The following is a 6,215-nucleotide window of genomic DNA, read 5'->3' as shown; positions in this document are numbered from 1 at the left end:
CCAGGGAGTGTCCTGTACATCAAGCTGTCTCACTACAGAAACAGGAGATAGACTAGTGTCCTGTCCAGGGGGTGTACTGTACATCAAGCTGTCTCACTACAGAAACAGGAGATAGACTAGTGTGCTGTCCAGGCCGTGTGTACTGTACATCAAGCTGCCTCACTACAGAAACAGGAGATAGACTAGTGTGCTGTCCAGGCCGTGTGTACTGTACATCAAGCTGTCTCACTACAGAAACAGGAGATAGACTAGTGTGCTGTCCAGGGAGTGTCCTGTACATCAAGCTGCCTCACTACAGAAACAGGAGATAGACTAGTGTGCTGTCCAGGCCGTGTGTACTGTACGTCAGTTTTAACACAGATTCGCATTGAGGTATTTTTTCTCCAACGTTGTTTTTTCCCTTCACAGTTTCTATTAGTTCAGAAAGTGTTGTAACTTAGGTAAACATGTGCAACACAAAACACTTCAAAGGGAATACGTGTTAAAACATGTTACAGAACTTATTGCAGACACACCTACGAGTGAAATGTCTGAGTGAGCACTTTCCCACATTATAAGAAGTGAACTGCCTCTGTTGTAAAGTTAGAACAAAATAGTAGCTAATGGATACTTGTGGATACATTGACACAGAACTTTATCCCGACAACCAAATTGTAGCTTTTGGACTAGCCCAATGAATAGGCCTATCAGACCGGTGGGATACCAATTGCACCAGCTATAAACAGGTAGTTTATGTGTATTTTAACATTAACAAAATCTGATCTAATAGTACCACAAAGTGTTTTTCTAAAATCCGATATGGCTATATTTCGATTCATAACATTTAGAATTTTAACTTTTTCAGGATGAGAAAAACATTTTATGCTAAATGCCCAACACAGTGTGAAATGCACAGAAACAATAGCCTAAATGTAGGCTGATTTTTACCTCAACACAGTGTGAAATACACATAGAAACAACAGCCTAAATGTAGGCTGATTTTGATTGCCGGCAGTCACAATATTCTGAATATTTCCCCACCGGGGGATGAGAGCGTGGCGTTTTCATAGTTTTAGTCAAATTCTGTTGATATCTTAATGACATCTATAGACTCCTCCATTGAAAAATATATATAGAGTACCAGTCAAAAGTTTGGACACACCTACTCATTCAAAGCTTTTTCTTTATTTTTACTATGTTCTACATTGTAGAATAATGGTGAAGACATACAAACTATGAAATAACACATATGGAATCATGTAGTAACCCAATTTTCTTTAAACAAATCAAACAGGGGTGACTTGTTTAAAGTTCATTTGTGGAATTTATTTCCTTCTTAATGCGTTTCAACCAATCAGTTGTGTTGTGACAAGGTAGGGGTTGGTATACAGAAGATAGCCCTATTAGTGAAAGACCAAGTCCATATTATGGCAAGAACAGCTCAAATAAGCAAAGAGAAACGACAGTCCATCATTACTTTAAGACACGGTCAGTCAATACGGAACATTTCAAGAACTTTTAAAGTTTCTTCAAGTGCAGCCGCAAAAACCATCAAGCGAAATGATGAAACTGTCTCTCATGAAAACCGCCGCAGGAAAGGAAGACCCAGAGTTACCTCTGCTGCAGAGAATAAGTTCATTAGCGTTACCAGCCTCAGAAATAGCAGCCCAAATAATGGCTTCACAGAGTTCAAGTAACAGACACATCTCAACTGTTCAGAGGAGACCGTGTGAATCAAGCCTTCATGGTCAACTTGATGCAAAGAAACCACTACTAAAGGACACCAATAATAAGAAGAGACTTTCTTCGGCCAAGGAACACGAGCAATGGACATTAGACCGGTGGAAATCTGTCCTTGGGTCTGATGAGTCCAAATTTGATATTTTTGGTTCCAACCGCCGTGTCTTTGTGAGACGCAGAGTAGGTGAACGGATGATCTCTGCATGTGTGGTTTCCACCGTGAAGCATAGAGGAGGAGGTGTGATGGTGTGGGGGTGCTTTGCTGGTGACACTCTCAGTGATTTATTTAGATTCCATATGTGTTATTTCATAGTTTTGATGTCTTCACTATTATTCTAGAAAATAGTAAAAATAAAGAAAAACCCTGGAATGTGTCCAAACTTTTGAATGGTGCTGTATATATATACACAGTTCCTTCAGAAAGTGTTCAGACCCCTTGACTTATTCCACATTTTGTTGTGTTACTATTATTGTTATTGCACACAGGGTGAGTTCATGCAACTTATGTTACGCAAATATTTACTCCTGAACTTATTCAGGCTTACCATAATAAAGGGGTTGAATACTTATTGACTCAAGACATTTCAGCTTTTCATTTTTAATTCATTTGTAAACATTTCTAAAAACATAACTCCACTTTGACATTTTGGGATGTTGTGTATTGGCCAGTGACAAAACTCTCAATTTAATCTATATTAAATTCAGGCTGTAACACAACAAAATATGGAAAAAGTCTACTTTCTGAAGGCACTCAATATAGCCTCTTCCATTGAGAAATATATACAGTACCTCCAGAAATGATTCATACTCCTCAACGTATTCCACATTTTGTTTTGTTACAGCCTGAATTCAAAATGTATTAAATAAAACATGTTCTCACCCATCTACACACAATACTCCATAATGAAAAAGTGAAAACGTGCTTTCGATTTTTTTGCAAATGTATTGCAAATTAAATAAATATATCTCCTTTACATAACTATTCACACCCATGAGTCAATACATGTTAGAATCACCTCTGATTCTAAGGAGTCTTTCTGGGCAAGTCTCTAAAAGCTTTGAACACCTGGATTGTACAATATTTGCACATTATTCTTAAAAAAGTCTTCAACCTCTGTCAAGTTGGTTGTTGATCACTGCTAAACAGCCATTTTCAGTTATTGACAAAGATTTTCAAGACGGTTAAAGCCAAAACTGTAACTAGGCCCCTCAGGAACATTCACTGTCTTATTGGTAAGCAACTCCAGTGTATATTTGGCCTTGTGTTGTAGGTTATAGTCCTGCTGAACGGTGAATTTGTCTCCCAGTGTCTGGTGGAAAGCAGACTGAACCAGGTTTTCCTCTAGGATTTTGACTGTGCTTAGCGCTATTCCGTTTCTTTTTATCCTAAAATACTCCCTAGTCCTTGCCGATGACAAGCATGCCCATAACATGTTTCAGCCACCACCATGCTTGAAAATATGAAGAGTGGTACTCAGTGATGTGTTGTGTTGGATTTGCCCTAAACATAACACTTTGTATTCAGGACATAAAGTGAATTTCTTTGCCACATTTTTTTGCAGTTTTACTTCAGTTCCTTATTGCAAACAGGATGCATGTTTTGAACTCTGTCATTTTGTCTATACCAGTGGTCTGTCTATACCAGTGGTTTGTCTATACCAGTGGTTTGTCTATACCAGTGGTTTGTCTATACCAGTGGTTTGTCTATACCAGTGGTTCTGTTTATACCAGTGGTTCTGTTTATACCAGTGGTTCTGTTTATAGCAGTGGTTCTGTCTATACCAATGGTTCTGTTTATAGCAGTGGTTTGTCTATACCAGTGGTTCTGTTTATACCAGTGGTTCTGTCTATACCAGTGGTCTGTCTATACCAGTGGTTTGTCTATAGCAGTGGTTCTGTTTATAGCAGTGGTTTGTCTATACCAGTGGTTCCTACTGTGGGGACCCACTTCTGGGTTGTGGCACTGGCAAGGGTCGAGGTGGGTCGACCTTTTTAGTGCATCGTTAAACATAATTTCATTATTATACAGTCAATTTCTTAATATTGGTCAGAAGAACCCATACCATACCCATAAATCTGCATTCAGTTTACTGTTTCTACCAAAAGGGTTTTATTAATAAATGTTTGATGTATTATTTGGTCTATGTTTTTTCACCTCTCTACTGAGTCATTTCTACAGTTGTAGTTGTAAAGGAGGAAATACCATAGCTGTCTGGTCCCTGGTATACAAAGGGTTGAGAAACACTATTCCAACAGGTCCTGCCTCCTGGGATCGTATTGTTAGTAGTGTCAGCAGGGATGGGTACATTACAAAATACAAATACAAAACACTACAAAGACCAATGTATCAAAATAAACTACAAAATACTTGTATTTTTCTGTGTATTTCATTAAAATACATGTATTTTGTATTTTAAAATACAGAAATACATTAGCCAGTATCCAGCCCCAACAGCAACAACATTCTCAGTAATGGTTACAGAAAAGGTTTACTTGCTATGACTGTGATACAGTATGTTGTTGTTATCTACCTTAGTTGAATCACGCCTGCTCCTGCTAGAGCGCCAGGCTCCCCAGCATTACACACTCCTGCCTTATTACCCCCGTCATGCGCATCAGCGTATCATTGGACTCAATCACCTGTTTATTACCTCCCCTATATTTGTCAGTTCCTCATCTTTGTTCCCCGCTGCTGCATTTAAAAATATAGATATTTCACCTTTATTTAACCAGGTAGGCTAGTTGAGAACAAGTTCTCATTTACAGCTGCGACCTGGCCAAGATAAAGCAAAGCAGTGTGACACAGACAACAACACAGAGTTACACATGGAGTAAACAATAAAGAAGCCAATAACACAATAAACAAGTCAATGACACAGTAGAAAAAAAAGTCTATATACAGTGTGTACAAAATGCATGAGGAGGTAGGCAATAAATAGGCCATAGGAGCGAATTATTACAATTTAGCAGATTAACACTGGAGTGATACATGAGCAGATGATGATGTGCAAGTAGAAATACTGGTGTGCAGAAGAGCTGAAAAGTAAATAAAATAAAAACAGTATGGGGATGAGGTAGGTAGATTGGGTGGACAATTTACAGATGGACTATGTACAGCTGCAGCGATCGGTTAGCAGCTCAGGTAGCTGATGTTTAAAGTTGGTGAGGGAAATAAAAGTCTCCAACTTCAGCGATTTTTGCAATTCGTTCCAGTCACTGGCAGCAGAGAACTGGAAGGAAAGGTGGCCGAATGAGGTGTTGGCTTTGGGGATGATCAGTGAGATATACCTGCTAGAATGTGTGCTATGGGTGAGTGTTGTTATCGTGACCAGTGAACTGAGATAAGGCGGAGCTTTACCTAGCATAGACTTATAGATGACCTGGAGCCAGTGGGTCTGGCGACGAATATGTAGCGAGGGCCAGCCGACTAGAGCATACAGGTCGCAGTGCTGGGTGGTATAAGGTGATTTGGTAACAAAATGGATGGCACTGTGATAGACTGCATCCAGTTTGCTGAGTAGAGTAATGGAAGCTATTTTGTAGATGACATCGCCGAAGTCGAGGATCGGTAGGATGGTCAGTTTTAGTAGGGTAAGTTTGGCGACGTGAGTGAAGGAGGCTTTGTTGCGAAATAGAAATCCGATTCTAGATTTGATTTTGGATTGGAGATGTTTAATATGAGTCTGGAAGGAGAGTTTACAGTCTAACCAGACACCTAGGTATTTATAGTTGTCCACCTATTCTAGGTCGGAACCGTCCAGGGTGGTGATGCTAGCCGGGCGGGCAGGTGCGGGCAGCGAACGGTTGAAAAGCATGCATTTGGTTTTACTAGCGTTTAAGAGCAGTTCGAGGCCACGGAAGGAGTGTTGTATGGCATTGAAGCTCGTTTGGAGGTTTGTTAGCACAGTGTCCAAGGAAGGGCCAGAAGTATACAGAATGGTGTCGTCTGCGTAGAGCTGGATCAGGGAATCGCCCGCAGCAAGAGCGACATCATTGATATACACAGAGAAAAGAGTCGGCCTGAGAATTGAACCCTGTAGTACTTCCATAGAGACTGCCAGAGGTCCAGACAACATGCCCTCCGATTTGACACATTGAACTCTGTCTGGAAAGTAGTTGGTGAAACCAAGGCTATTGAGTCTGCCGATAAGAATACAGTGATTGACAGAGTTAAAAGTCTTGGCCAGGTCGATGAATACAGCTGCACACTACTGTCTTTTATCGATGGCGGTTATGATATCGTTTAGTACCTTGAGCATGGCTGAGGTGCACCCGTGACCGGCTCGGAAACCGGATTGCACAGCTGAGAAGGTATGGTGGGATTCGAAATGGTCAGTGATCTGTTTATTAACTTGGCTTTCGAAGACTTTAGATAGGCAGGGCAGGATGGAAATAGGTCTGTAACAGTTTGGGTCTAGGGTGTCACCCCCTTTGAAGAGTGGGATGACCGCGGTAGCTTTCCAATCTTTAGGGATCTCGGACGATACGAAAGAAAG

General features: G+C 40.5%; 1 protein-coding gene across 1 annotated transcript in view; it reads left to right on the top strand.

Annotated features, from left to right (window-relative positions):
• The first annotated feature begins 269 nt into the window (after positions 1-269).
• The window catches only part of LOC115181509 (protein mono-ADP-ribosyltransferase PARP9), a 28,769-nt gene continuing 22,823 nt past the window's right edge, over positions 270-6,215 (top strand). Inside the window, exon 1 of the mRNA XM_029743431.1 lies at positions 270-725. The gene's annotated coding sequence lies outside the window, so the exon portion shown is untranslated. The remainder of the gene's footprint in view (positions 726-6,215) is intronic.

This window comes from Salmo trutta, unplaced genomic scaffold, assembly GCF_901001165.1.
Source record: "Salmo trutta unplaced genomic scaffold, fSalTru1.1, whole genome shotgun sequence".
Classification (NCBI taxonomy): domain Eukaryota; kingdom Metazoa; phylum Chordata; class Actinopteri; order Salmoniformes; family Salmonidae; genus Salmo; species Salmo trutta.
This window is presented reverse-complemented; position numbering and strand designations above follow the sequence as displayed.